At 34.5% G+C, this 16,153-nt stretch overlaps 1 long non-coding RNA gene across 1 annotated transcript in view; it reads left to right on the forward strand.

Annotated features, from left to right (window-relative positions):
- Nucleotides 1-15,804, forward strand: part of LOC141421635 (uncharacterized) — a 40,588-nt gene extending 24,784 nt beyond the window's left edge. Inside the window, exons 2-3 of the long non-coding RNA XR_012446263.1 lie at nt 11,490-11,536; nt 13,330-15,804. This is a non-coding gene — a long non-coding RNA (uncharacterized lncRNA). The remainder of the gene's footprint in view (nt 1-11,489; nt 11,537-13,329) is intronic.
- Nucleotides 15,805-16,153: the final 349 nt, after the last annotated feature.

Consider the following 16,153-nt stretch of genomic DNA (forward strand, 5'->3'; position numbering starts at 1 on the left):
TGTCTTTCCATCTTCTCTCTCATCTTCAGCTTGTCCCGCTGTATCTCCATCCCACCCACAACTCTCCCTATCTCTTCCACATTAACCACTCAAAGCATAGTCTATAATACAAATTTTACATGCTAACCCCTTCTTTCCTATCCTTCTTCAACTCCTGACATATCCTCCCCAACAATGACTGAAATACATACACCTTTACACACATTAGGGACTTATTTCTCCATAGCTCCACACCTCTTCTCCCCATCACCCCATTCTCCCTCCCAATCTCATTTTGTATTGGTATCATTTTAATTACCTGTCAATATTTATGCGATCAACTATTATCTCCCCAATATCCACTGCTTATAGATAATCTTGCTGAGGGTTATAGGTATTATGAAAATACCCGGTGTGACATTGAATATGTAAATTTGTTTTGTTAGTTATACCTCCAGATCAGTGAACAGAAATGTTGAATAACCTAGCTAACAACTAAGCCAGACAGATAATAGAAATTAAATCAAGGGAAAGATAATAGATTAAAACCCCCAACTAACTAATCAACAACCCACGAGCAAAGCTTAAAATAGAAACATGGAGAAAAAAAGAAGGCAGGGAATATGATTCCTCAAAAGTTTAACAATCAGACAGTACAGGATTGATTGGGAAGTAAAGGGAATGAATCCAAAGTTGCTGAGGTCAGAAGAATGATGACAGGAATGTTTAATGATATTAAAAAGAAAATTAAAGAGACATACAAAATAACTCAATGAATCTGAAGAGAGCAGATACAAAACTCAAGAAGACACAGAAACAACTAAATGAAGTTACAGAGTATTTCAACAAACTTCAAATTGAAACAAATGAAATTATAAGAAAAAAAGACAAATGAAATAAAGAAGGCAGTACAAGATATGCAAGAGAAGCTTAACAAAGGTATGGAAAGTCTAAAAAAAACCAAGAATCAAATAGAAACCCTGGGAATAAAGTTTCTTAAGCCAAATAGAAAATATGGTTAAATGCCACTCTAGCAGAATGGAACAAGTAGAAGACAGAATTTCATTGCTCAAAGACTAAATACATCTCAAACAAAAGACAGAAAAATACTAAGACAAAAGCCTGAAGAGCAGCAAAAGGAATATGCAAGAACTCAGTGACTTCATCAAAAGACCCAACCTGTGAATCATGAAAGTTGAAGAAGGAGAAGAGGTGCAAGGCAAAGGTATAGGAAATATATTCAACAAACTAATATCAGAAAATTTTCTAAATCTTGAGGAAGAGATGCCCATTTAGATACAGGAAGCCTCCTGTATCTAAATAACTACAATAGAACCTCTCCATGGCATATTATACTTTAAACAAGTAGAACAGAGTACAAGACAAGAATATTGAAGCCTCTAAGTGAGACAAATCAAATAACATGTAACAGCAAGCCCATCAAAACAGCAGATTTCTCAACATAAACATTAAAACCAAGAAGGGCATGGAGTGAGGCATGTCAAGCATTGAGAGAAAATATTTCTATCATAAAATGGTCTACCCAGCAAAGCTATCATTCATGGGAATTGTTAAATCTCAAGAGAAGAGCAGAGAAGTAATGAGACAGTAGCATAGAAGTAATTACATACACACAAACCCTAACACAGTAAAACAACTAAATGACATGAATCACAACACACCTCTTAATATTAAGACTGAATGTTAATGGTCTCAACTCCCCCATTGAAATATGGTCATTGTCAAGCTGGATTAAAATGCAAGACTTGACAATTTGTTGTTTACAAGAAGCCAACCTTATAGACTTCTGTATATACTTTGGCTTAGGGTGAAAGGGTGGAAAAAGATTTATTAAGCTAACAACCCCCTAAAATAGGCAATATGACACATAATTATATCAGGTAAAGTATACTTCAAACCTAAATTTGTCAGAAGAGACAAAGAAGGCCACTTCAGAATCAAGGAACAACATATCAAGAGGAAATACCAATTGTTAACTTACATGTGCCCAATGTCAGTGCACCTAACTTTATTAAACATATAATACTGGACTTAAAAATACAGGCAGGTCCCAACACAGTGATAGTGGTTGACTTCAGTACTACTCAATCAACAATAGGTAATCACCTAGCCTAAATGACAACAAATAAACTTTACAGTTGAATGACACCAAAGATCAAATGAAACTGACAGAGGTCTACAGAATATTCCATCCAGCAATAGGACAATATACATTCTTCTCAGCAACACATGGATCATTCTCCAAAACAGATGATATTTGTTCAGGTCAGAAAACAAGTCTTAACAAATATATGAAAGTTGAAATAAAACCTTACATACTGTCTGGTCATGATGCAATAAAATTAGAACTCAACAACAAGAGAAACCACAAAAAATATTCAAATATCTAGAGACTGAAACACATTGCTTCATGATGAGTGGATCATCAAAGAACTAAGGGAGAGAATAAGAAAGTTTCCTGGAATTTAATGAAAATGAAAATGCAAACTACCAGAACTTGTGGAACATAGCAAAGGCAGTGCTAAGGAGAACGTTTATAACCATGAATGCTATATTAAAACCACAGTAAAATCTCAAATAAGTGATTTAATGCTACATCTCAAACTCAAAATTAGCAAAGGATAGAAATAAGAAAAATTGGGATCTAAATGAACGAAATAGAGACAAAAAAACATACAAAGAATCAGTAAAACAAAAAACTGTTTCTTTGAAAAGATAAATAAGATTGACAAATGCCTAGCAAATCTAATTAAATAGGAGGGAGAAGACCCAAATTAATAAAATTAGAAATAAAAAAGGAGAGATAACAATGAACACTGAGGAAATCCAGGAAATCATTAGGGGTAGCCATGAAAACCTATACTCAAATAAATAGGAAAATCTAGAAGAAATGGCCAATTACTAAACATATATGAATATCCAAAATTGAACCAAGAGGATATAAATCACCTAAATCTATAACAAGTAATGAAAATGAAGCAACAATAGTCACCCAGAAAAACAAAACTCCAGGACTTGATGAATTCACTGCTGAATTCTACCAGAACTTTAGAGAAGAACTAATACCAACACTCCTCAAAGTTTTTCATGAAATAGAAAAGGAAGGAACACTGCCAATATCATTCTATGAAGCCAGTATTACATTCATCCCAAAACCAGAGAAGGACACAACAAAACAGAATTATAGTCCAACCACTTTAATAAAATTAGATTAAAAAATTCTCAGTAAAATACTGGCAAACTGAATTCAACAACATATCAAAAAGATCATATATCATGATTAAGTGGCTTTCATCTCAGGGATGTATGATGGTTCAACATATGCAAATCATTAAACATAATTCAACGTACTAACAAAAGCCAATAAAAAAAACACAGGATTTTCTCAACAGATGCAGAGAAACCCTTTATTAAAATTCAACACTGTTTCAAGATAACAGCTCTGATGAGACTAAGAATAGAAAGAATGTACCTAACATAATAAGTGTATACACAATAAGCTTATAGCCAAGATCATACTAAATGGGGAAAACCTAATCCATTTCCCTTATAGTCAAGAATGATACAAAGATATTCACTTTCTCCATTTTTAATCAACATAGTCTTGCAATTCCTAGGTACAGCAATAAGACAGGCAGAAGAAATAAAAGGGATAAATAGGAAATGAAGAAGTCTAGCTGTCCCTATTTGCAGATGGCATGATCTTCTACCTAAAATACTAAGAAAACTCTACCAAAAAATCTTGGACACCATAAACAGCTTCAGAAAAGTAGCAGGGTAAAAAATCAACTTACAAAAATTAGTAGTCTTTCTATATACCAACAATGAACAAAGTGAGAAAGAATATAGGAAAACTATTCCATTTATAAAAGCCTCAAACAAATAAAATGCCTAAGGATAAACCTACCAAAGGAAGTGAAAGAAGTCTACAATGAAAACTAAACACCACTGAAGAAAGAAATCAAACAAGATTACAGAAGATTGAAAGATCTTCCATAGTCATGTATTAGCAGTGTCAATATTGTAAAAATGGCTATACTACCTAAAGTCACCTGCATGACTTGTGCAATCTCCATTAAAATTCCAATCACATTTATCAGAGAGATTGAAAACTCAACCTTAAAGTTTATTTGGATGCATGAAAGACCATGATTAGTTAAGATAACAATGAGCAAAAAGAGAAATGCTAGAGTCATCACAATATCTGACTTCAAACTATACTATAGAGCCATAGCAATGAAAACAGCATATTACTGACAAAAAAGCAGACCTGAAATCCAGTGAAACAGAATAGAAGACCCAAACCTGAATCCAAGCAGTTATGCCCACTTGATTTTTGACAAAGTTGCCCAAAACACAATGGAGAAAAGAAGCCTCTCAACAAATGTTATGGGATATCTCCATGCAGAAAACTCAAAGTAGATCCATGTCTTCACCCTACACAAGGATCAACTCAAAGTGGATTAAGGACCTGAAAATTTCAGGATTAAGACCTGAAACTTTGAAGCTAATGCAGGAAATAGCAAGGAATAAATTGGAAATAATAGTTATAGGCACTGACTTCCTAAATAGAACACAAGTGGCTTTGTAACTGAAACAAAGAATTGTCAAGTAGGACTACAAGAAACTAAAAAGCTTTTTCAAAACAAAAGAAATGGTCACCAAATTGAAGAGGTAGCTCACAGAATAGCCATGCATCTGACAAGATGTATAGCTTTGCCAGCTATAAATTAGACAAAGAATTAATAAACAGAATATACAGGGGCAAATTATCTGAACAGAGCTTTGTCAAAGGAAGAAATCCAAATGAATAAAAAACACATGAAAGAAATGCTCAACATCCCTGATTATAAAGGAAATGCAAATCCAAACCATGTTAAGATTAGACTTCACTCAGGTTAGAATAAGGTTACGATACTAATCTGAGTACATAACCACTCAGATTAGAAAGGCTATCACAAAGAACAACAACAACAGCAAATATTGGTGAGGATGTGGAAAAAAGGAACTCTTATACACCGTTTTTGGGAATGCAAGCTGCTAAAATCACTATAGAAAATAATCCTTGAAAAAACTAAAAATAAACCTATAATGCTAACTATTCAGGAGGCAGTGATCAGGAGGACTGTAATTTGAATCCAACCCTGGGCTAATAGTTTGGGAGACCCTATCTTGATAGAAAGCATCATAAAAAAAGCAGCTGATACAGTAGCACATGCTTAGGAAGTGTGAGGTCTTGAGTTCAAACCCAAGTGCAGAAAAGAAACCTAAAAACTGAACTGCCATCAATTCTACTTCTAGGGATATACCAGAAGGCATGTAAGTCAGATTATAATAAAGAAGATACCTGCACACCCATATTTATTGCAACATTATTTATTCACAGTAGACAAACTTCAGGAATTGTCAAGATGCCTTACAATGGATGAATGAACTAAGAACATATGGTATTTATATAATGAAATTTTACTCAACAATATAAAAGAATGAAATTTTCCCTTTTGCAGGTAAATGTATGGAACTGGAGAATGTCATCTTATGTGAAGTTAACCAGGTTCAGAAAGCCAAAGGCCGTATGTTTTCTCTAATATGTGGAATATAGGCCCAATACAATTACAAGCAATATTATATATACATAGAAATATATACAAAACATGTATCAAAAAGTGAGACTTATAGAGGAGACCAAGGGAGGAGGAAAAATAGGAAGAAAGATAGCAAAAAATTATGAAGTACATCACATCTGTGTAGGAACCACACACAAGGAAACACACTGAAAAATGTTAGACAACATGGGATGGGGGAAAAAGATGAGACAGTATAGTGTAGGGGGTTATATTGACTCACCACAATGTATATGCACGTATAATACCCAGGTCAAAATCCAACTGAACAAGGAACAGACACCTAAACAATGAAGGACAACAATGAAAAGCAGGTCACACTTAGGGAAGGGCACTAACAGGAGGGGGAGAGTAAAAGAAGGAAGTAAAGAAGGTAAATATGATTGATATACTTTCTATACAAGAATGAATAGAGGATTTTTAAACCTGTTGAAATCATCATAGAAGGGGAAAAATGTAGCAGGAGAAAAATAGAGGGCATAAACCAATTCGTGTTATAGTATACATATTCATTGAAATGTCATAATGAACCTCCATGTATAGTCATATTAAACAAAACAATGTCTCTTTTCAGAAGCAAAGGAGAATAGAGTAAAATAGGTCCTGTCTGGAGGTTGGTACCAGTGAGAGGAGGGAGGACATAAGGAAATGCAGAACAAGGGTGAATATGGTGGAAAAACTGTGTCCTCATATATGAAAATGGAAAAATGAGACCTGTTGAAATTATTCCAAGAATTGGGGGGTTGGGGATAAAGGATAATGATAGAGGTGGTGAATTCAACTATGATGTATTACAAGAACGTTTGTAAATATCACAATGTACCCCTAGTACAACAATAATATGATTAAAAAGTATCCATAAAGGAGACTTTTTGTCTGAAAAAGATGGCACAGACCTGAATCTTCTTGTGAAATAAAAGTACAAATGCTGGAAATATCAATGGATAAAACCAAGAAAACATTCAGAAATAAAGCAAGATGGATTTCTTTGAAAATTCATAAGACAGGAAAAGTAAAGCACAAAGGCATCTCTGTCTGCTCACTCAACAAAAGAACATAACATTGGCATTGAGTTCCCTGACGTCCAACCTCATACCCAGGTGGGCTCATCTCTTTATGGTATGGGAGTTCCACTGACAACAACAGATGAGCCAACACTATGGGCAGGGTGATATATCAGGAGTTCCTTTAACACCTGGGATAATGGATATTTTCTACACTAGCCTGAGATACCTCATTCCTCATGCAAGGGAACCTGAGGGCCAAGTTACATCAGCAAGGGGAACCCCAATTATAGTCTGGGGTGGCAGGTACTCCCAGGTTCCCACAGGCAGGGGAGCCACACAAATGTGCCCATTAGAAGTCTGTTTCTGTGGGCCCAAGAATCTCCTTATCTAAATTATTTCTGGTGGAATTGTTAGGACCTGTGCTGGGAAACCTCTTCTGTCCTACAGGCCACAGAATGGACCTGTATACTATTAAGCAAGACAGATAGGTGAAGCAAACCAGCAGTTTCTGCAAAACTTTAGAAACCATAGCCCACAAAGAAGGTCTGGACCTACAAATAGAATTGAACCAAGGTTGAGTCCCTGCTAAAATGGAATATCCAAATAGAATCTAGCCATTGCACATAATAAATAGTCATCACAGTAAAAATATTACCCATCACACCAGGAACCAAGCAAATCACAAGTTAAATGAGTCTTTCAACTAACACCAGTGGCAAGATGGATTAGATGTTGGAATTATCTGATAAGAGTTTCTAAGCAGCATTCATAGAAATGCTTCAAGTATGACAAGTTCCTTTAAAAGACATTAAAAAGTAGAAGATTGAAGGAAAAAAAATAGTAATGAAGAGAGAGGGTTATAGAATTAAAAAATACAATAACAGAATTAAAAGCCTCCATGGATAGGAGCAATAACTATTTATGACAAAAGACAGAATCAGTGGATTTGAAGGGAGAGCAATTGAATTTTCTCCATCCAAACAATAATAAGAAACAGTCTGTTAAATAAACTGAATATAGATTCAGGAACCTGTAGAACTACAGTAAAAGACCCAACATTCAGCTCACTGAACCCTCTGAAGGAAAGAAGAGCATGGGTCCCAATGCCTGTTCAAAGAATTATGGCTGCAAACTTCTCCACTTGGGTGAAAGATAGATTCCTGCAGATCCAAGAAGCCACCTGATGTGTAAACAAGATATTCTCAAAGAAACCCATGCAAAAGCAGATCCTAACAAAGTTATGAAAGATAAGAAAAAGAGAAAATCCTGAAAATGCATAAAAATGATGCATAATTACCTGTAAAGGAACACTAGGTTGTATGGAAATAGTTCTAATCTGAAAACATGGAACCAGAAGAAATTACTCACTGCATTCAAAAATACCAAACAACAATGAAAATAACCCAAAAAACAAAAAAACAAAAAAAAACAAAGAACTGTTGGCCATTAGTGCTATACTTGTTGGAAACATGCTTCAGGAAAAAAGTGGAGCAAAGAGGAAGGAACTTTAAAGTAACGTATTGCTAACAGGCTTATTGTTAAAGAGCATCTAAAACAAGAACTTAAGCCTAAAGGAAATGATAAAAGAAAACATTGTGAATCTTTAGGAAGAATAGTGGCTAGAGCAAACACATGGGATATATCCCTATAGTCCTATCACTTTCCTCTCAGTGTGTAATTATCTATCTTGATTGAAACAGAAATTATAACATTATTACTTCACCCCTACGCATGGCAGAGAACTATTAATAGGAGCTTTTTGATAATTATTTGGTGCCACAATCTTATTTCTGGCTTAGACTTCCTGTTCATACACAATGCTTATACTAAGTTGAATTACATGAAAATATCACTTTTTCAAGTAAAAATTTGGGTAGATATTGACAGTTTCATTGGTTTAACTATTAATCTGTCCATAAACATTTGGAATTGTTTTCTAGTTTTCTTAATCATTCTAGATTTCAAACCACAGGAAAAACCTTTCTAAAACAAGCAGTATTTCCATCAATCCTTTAGTATGAATTCATTTACCCTTTAAGCCATATCACTGGCAGTATAAAATTGGATAGTATAAACCTATACTGATGTCACTTATACTTTCCTGCATCAAAAACCTTCATACCTTGCACGAGGCACAATATCTGAAATCAATGAACTTCAGGAGCACCCATTGTTGTGACTCCATTTGCATTTCCAAGTAATTTTGTCATTTGCAGCATGGGCTCTTTTACTTCTAGTCAGTTCTCCTAGTTGCAATTGCTTTTGTTCTGTCTACTTTAATGAGAAAGAGTATTTACTCAACATAATTTTTTAATTCACAGATATATCCACAAAATATGCAAGAATGATTATGCTATGGAACTTGCTTTATACAGACAGAAAAAAAAAACCTCACCATTTGTCTCACACCAAAGGCCAGCAACTTGTTATAACTGGTGGCCTTGTGTTTCAGTACTAATATCACTTCTACTTCAGATACCTGAGTTTGCAAGCACATATGTATCCCCACACTGTCTCCATCAATGAAAGCCAAAAGCCTGACACCTTAGTTGGAAAGGTTTTAAACTCCACAGGTTGCCTCAGGTTTGCACTTCTGAATATTCATTCATCTAAGCACATTAGATAGCTGAGCCTGACAAGGGAGAATCAAAAATTGAGTAGTTAAATTTTTGTTGTGAGACAAACACTTAATGGGGGAATCTCCCCAACTTTAGAATTTGTGTTAAAAAACTCAATTGAACTATAAGCTCCTGTGTTTTCCCCCAAGTAACAAGTGCTGCCTTAACTTCTGTTGTTGAAAATATTTTGATGACTACAAAATCACCAAATTTCAACTGCACATATTCAAGTAACTATTCCTGTATATATACTTGATTTTTAAGACTCAAAGTCATGTGTCCAAAAAGTATTTACACTCTATATTCCCTATCTTAGTTATCCTTCATTGTTCTCAGTGGAAGAAACAATGGCCAGTTTCAAACTTTCTCTCCCACGAAATTCTGTGAGTAGTTTCACATTTCAGTTTCTGTATCCAGCTATCCAATTACCAAGCCCTGTCAGCTTAAAAGTTTTCAAATCTGATCATGTCTTACCACATCTAACCTTTTACGAATAAACGTATGTTTTCTTACATTTTGGTGGCTAAAATATTTCGAGTAATGAGAGATCTAAAGAAGAAAAGATCATGTCAATGTATATTTTATATTTGGTAATAACAAAGTGTAAAATTTTAAATGAGATTTTTTTTAAATCCTGAATGTATGACTAATATACATACTACAAAAATCTTTTTAAAATATTGACACATTTTAAATGTATTTTGATTGGTAAGATATTTTGAATATTAGAAATGTTAATTTACCATTTTGAACCATTTAATCAAAATTATAAAAAATCATAAAGTATAAATAGTGGATGAATAAGTTTTTTTGTTGGAAGTGATCTTGAATAAAAATAATTTTAACTAGATTATTAATTATGGCCAAATAATAAGAAAAAATTTAAGAAACTATAAATATTAATTTAAATAAGAATTTTGTCAGGGAATAAATGGATCATATAGTAGTAATACACTTTGTTGAGGCATTTAAATATAAAATGTGCAGTCAACTATTTTTGAAAATGTATACTATGTTAAATTATGAATACAGTGTTATAAGTAAGATTTAAATAAAAATAAAAACAAAATAATGACTCAAATCCCCTTATTCATTCTGTTTAAAACCAACACTAAATAAGTTGCAGAGATGCAACTTTAAAACTGGAGTTCCACTCTACAAACATCCTCATATCTTATAATTAAATAAAAAGTCAAAGTTTTACTTATACTTTTTATCTTATATATAATGGCTTTATATACATACAAATATACACATATGTGACTAAAAATAGTCTTTCAAATGTTCTCTTCAGAAAAAATAATTACAGGAAATAGGGAGTAAGAGATCACTCTGAAGAAAAATCAATGATGAGGTCATTAAAATAGTTTCTTACTAATTGCATGTATCAGGCAAAATGGAAAACTAAGCACAAAACTTTCTAGATTGGCTACATCTACAGGGGAAATATTACCAATGTTCTCATTTATCTTTAGTTTTCTCAGATTGTTTTACATATAGATTCAGACCATGGGCAAATGAAGTGAACAGAGGGCCCTGTGATACTTGTGGAATTAGGTCATTGTGGGTAATAATTCCCCATGCACTGTTTCAGATCGGCAAAGCTAGAACTATGAGCTATAAGATGATATGTTTGCAGAAGGTACTTATCCTGGCCTTCTGAGTCACTGTTGAGGAAAGACTGGCCCTCACTCACATCAGGTCATTTCCTGAACAAGAAACTTTACCACAATCATTAACTGAAATTCAGGGTTTTCTCTTGCTACATCCTAGCCTGGTCTCAGCTGACTAATGCAAAAACTCACAGAGGTAAAGCTAGGAATATCTTCTCACCTTGTTTCACATGTTTGCTCTTTTGAAAGCTAGAGGACAAAATGGTTTTCTTGTAAATAATTTATTTGCATAACACATTGTTAAATAAATTTTCTCCTTAAATTGGGTTAAACTACTCTTTTTGCTCTGGTTTGGGTATGAGAATCTATTTTGTTTTGTTATTTAATTTAGAGTCATCACTTTGTCACAATAATTTTAAAATATGGTGATACTCTTAGGTGATATTGGCAATACATACAATACTAAAATGAACAGAAAAATTAAATTCCTAGCTCTTGTTATGTCTGTACAGCACACTATGCATTATGGCTGTCTCCTGTATATACTTAGTTTGTTATTTCTGTTTATGAGTTTATTAAGTTTTGAATTTGTTTTTGAGTGAATTTTCTCTCCTTCTTCTTTTTCAGGAAGAAAAAAATCAGAGGGTGTTTTCTTCTGAGTATGGTCCTATATGGTAAGAACATACATTTGTACAAAGTATTGTTTACATAATCTTTTGCTAGCAATTTTTACATTTAATTACTCCATGAAAACCACTAATGAACAAATGGTTACTAACTGTATGGTGGGTACTGGACACTGTTGTCAACAAAGGCCATTCTGAGGTGAGTCAACTAAAGTCAGGTCTTAGTCTCTGTTGTGCAATTGTCTGAATCATCTAGACCTCCTTAATGCTACATAGATTTCTATTTCATCACACACACATGAGTACACACACACATACCCTCACACACACTCTCAGTGTCTTACATGATGGTTCATTCCTTATTCTGTCCTCCTTATCTAATATTTCTGGGTTTTTTTTTTGCAATGAAAACTTCTCTGCAGAGAATTCACCCTTGCTTCACAGTTTAGTCATCATTCCCAGTTCTCTAATTTTGTAGAAATTGCATTTTTTCTCCCATTCCTGGAAAGAGGCACATGATTTTCAATGGGTGGTTAGAGCACTGTAAAGCAATTCTCATAGCACTCTGTGTAGAAACTCTGTGAGCCTGCAACTTGTCAGGGGACAAGGCTTCTGTCTAAGTGTTAGAGACCTGGAAGAGAAGAACCAGGGAAGAAGCAGCACTTGAAAATGGAGCCAAGAAGCTGAAAAGCATCTGTATCTATGGTCCCCCCTTGGCACTCCCAATCTATACATGAACCAATATAGTCTCCTTTTTGCTTAAACTAATTTACATTCTTTTTGCCTCTTGTCACTGACCAATACCAATAGATGGTATTTCTAGATCTCATCCCATACTCAGGCTTTCCTGATCTATACCATTTCTTTCTTATTTATCTTATTTTCAATATTTTCAGTGATAGAGTTCATAGCATGTTCCATATTGAAAATAAATATGGAACTGTTTTCCATCACACCATCTGGTATATGCACAAGTTGACAAATAACAATTTTTCTATCCATATTTTTCCATCCAATCAGATTGTTGTGAAACCTTGAAATGTGTACAGCTCACCCCACAGTTGAATGATTGCAGGCACATCTGTGAATGGGTCATGCGGAGTCTGGTGAGCACAGTATGTTCTTCCTTAGGGAACCAGCCTAGCAATGGGTGCCTTCTACTAGAGCCACCTATGGCTATCTTAAAATTGAGTTCCTTTGCCACTCATATGGGGGACACCATTCTCTTTCCAGATGGTGAGGAGGCATGAAGTCAAAGCCAGATCCTTCTGCACAGCTCCCAACTCCACCAAAAGGCAGCCTCTGTGTGCAACTCCCTAATGGCCTAGAGAGACTTACTGAGAACTGTACTGCTGAGGAAAACCTGACTTTCTTTCCTTCTTGGATTTTAGACACCAGCCTGTGTTTCCTTCTACTCCCTTTATCCATTTCAAAATTCCAAAATAAAACTCATGCACTGAGAGTCTCTTCCTACTTTCTAACACTCAGATAATCCAACAGACACATGAAGACAATTTATTCAAACTATGTCATTTAATGGGAATTCCACATGATGACAGTGGTATCACTTCATCTAAATGGCCCGATGATGTTTGGTTGATAATACTTCAACCTACTGAAGATGACTAAAATTCTTCTCATATCTGCAATATACTATTAGCATGTTGCTGAGAAAGTTTATCCATGTGTCACTGTGTTTTCCAACAAATATTTGTTTTCTTTAGCACTTGACTGACATTATTTAAAGTAGTTTATTATTTTTTCCTTACTCTTGATTTTGTAAAGTCTCCTTATTCTCACGTTCTCTGAATATGTACCCATTTTTATCATTCTTCTTTCAGAACCCAAAGGCACCATCTGCCTAGAATGTTACAAGCATTCATGCCAAGGAAGTGAGGAGTGTATATTAGGCTCAAATCTCAGCTGGGACATCTGTATGGATTTTCACTGCATGAATGTCAAATGCTAAAGCAAAGATCCCCTGAATCCATTCACATTATGTACTTACTCTCATGTCACTTTCTAAAAATGAAGGACCATTAAAACTGTTAAAAATTTAGGTCTATCTGAATTTAACTGGTTGTTTGCTATTCTTACTCTTCAGAAATTTGGAAATAAGCATTGAACTTTTACTCCATAAAGTATATATTCATGATCAGAAACATGATAATTTTGCTATCCATATTTCCCATTCTATCAGATTGACATGAAATCATGAAATGTATATAGCTCTCAGCACAGGAGGTGAATGAATTAATCTTTCATTACACAGACATGCTCACATGGTTTTTTTTTTCATTTTTCTTTTATTATTTATATGTGCATACAAGGCTTGGTTCATTTTTCCCCCCTGCCCCCACCCCCTTCCTTACCACCCACTCTGCCCCTCCCTCTCCCCGCCCCCTCAATACCCAGCAGACACTATTTTGCCCTTATTTCTAATTTTGTTGTAGAGAGAGTATAAGCAATAATAGGAAGGAACAAGGGTTTTTGCTGGTTGAGATAAGGATAGCTATACAGGGCATTGACTCACATTGATTTCCTGTTCATGGGTGTTACCTTCTAGGTTAATTCTTTTTGATCTAACCTTTTCTCTAGTACCTGTTCCCCTATTCATATTGACCTCAGTTGCTTTATGGTATCTGCTTTAGTTTCTCTGCATTAAGGGCAACAAATGCTAGCTAGTTTTTTAGGTGTCTTACCTATCCTCACCCCTTCCTTGTGTGCTCTCGCTTTTATCATGTGCTCATAGTCCAATCCCCTTGTTGTGTTTGCCCTTGGTCTAATGTCCACATATGAGGAAGAACATACGATTTTTGGTCTTTTGGGCCAGGCTAACCTCACTCAGAATGATGTTCTCCAATTCCATCCATTTACCAGCGAATGATAACATTTCGTTCTTCTTCATGGCTGCATAGAATTCCATTGTGTATAGATATCTATACACAATGGAATTCTATGCTTATATGGTTTTAAGACTGAATTTGTATAGTATATTCTACTCTGTTTCTTTGGTTACCTACAGTTTCACAGCAAAGAGTCACACAGCAATTATATCAGCTTTCATTTGGTTTTGTTTTCTTTGCACAGAATGTGTTTCCAGTGTGTGTCAATGTAGTGGCTCTACATATGTACAGCATCCTGAACACTGACTCCACCTTCACACTGAATATTCAAGTCTTACTTAATTTAACTTCAGTTGCTTAATTTCTCCACATACTTGCTTTTCAGAGGTTAAAAATATTGCATTTTCTCAAAGTTTCTTTAGACATGTTTGATCCACAATATCTTCTCCAATTCCTTCACATCTGAGAAACCAATTCATTATTGTGATGCATCTCTAAGTGAATGCAGTTTTTAAGTGTGATGATTTTATCTTCATCATATTTTGATATAGTGAATAGTGGTATTCAATAACAGCCATTTAAAAAAACCATAATGAAGAATCAACTCAGTCAGTGGATTTCTTCCCTTGACACACAGTAAAAATATGAATCTGTATGAAGTGATAGCTTGACATTTAAATACGCAGTGTATGACATTTCTCCATTATCTCTGGTTCCTAACACTTCTCCTAACATATGTAATATGATCAATAAACAAATCAAATGATTTTATTGTTTCTGGACTTGCTTCACCCCTGATGCAAACCTTCAGAGTACCTCATTCATCTCCTTGGGTATTGTTTTCCTATATAACTTAACCAAGACGCCCATCTGGGGCTCCACAGAAAGTCTTTTCAAGCCTCAGGTACAATAAGTGCACTGGGAGCCATGTCTCTCCCATGCTTTCATTAGTTCAGGAAAAAAAAATACGTGAGGAATATGCTTGTAAGCTAAACTTTATCCATCTGCTGATAGATTTCTTCCAGTTGGAACAATTACCTATCTTAAAGCTCTAATTACCTGCTATTATCTGTGATTTTAGAAGTGTCTCCTTTCTTGTTTTAAAAAGTGAATTTAAATTTAAAAAGTCCTTTCCTGTAAAATTGATATGTGAAATCCATACATAACAAAATTTCCCATGTGCTATGTTTTCTTCATAACATAAACCTACACCCACAAGTGTATATATACACATAACTTGACAGCTCCATCTCTCTTCATAATGACATGAGACTCTATTGACTATCAACTCAAGAAGTAGAAAGTTACAATCTTACCTATTTCAGGTTTCAGTCTTGTCTTAAAGATTCTTCTCTCCTGATTTTGTGTTCATTATCTTGTCTTTGTTAAAAAAAATCACGTATGTATGTATCCTAAAGTAAATATTGTTCAATTTAGCATGTGAGCATGATAAAAATTCTCCCAACACTATATCTGGTTTTGGTCATTCTACTGTTCATAAAATAACATTGCTGTGTTCATAGTCTCACTTCCCTGAAAAGAGTTAAGTGTACTTGCATACATTTATATAACAATATTATTTCTTTTTTTGAGAAATGTCAGCTCACACATTTTTTGGCTTTTGTAGTGGTTGCATCTTTCTGACATAGTCTTCTTTCAGTATTATTATTTTTAAGATTTTTCAGTTTTTGTACCTGTACCTTATTCACTTTTATTCTTTCATAATGATTCCTTCTTGTGTACCATTCTAATTAGCAAATATATCATAAATTATATATACATACATGTATACGTATGCATGTCTGTATGTGTGTATATG

This window comes from Castor canadensis, chromosome 3 (genome assembly GCF_047511655.1).
Source record: "Castor canadensis chromosome 3, mCasCan1.hap1v2, whole genome shotgun sequence".
Lineage (NCBI taxonomy): Eukaryota > Metazoa > Chordata > Mammalia > Rodentia > Castoridae > Castor > Castor canadensis.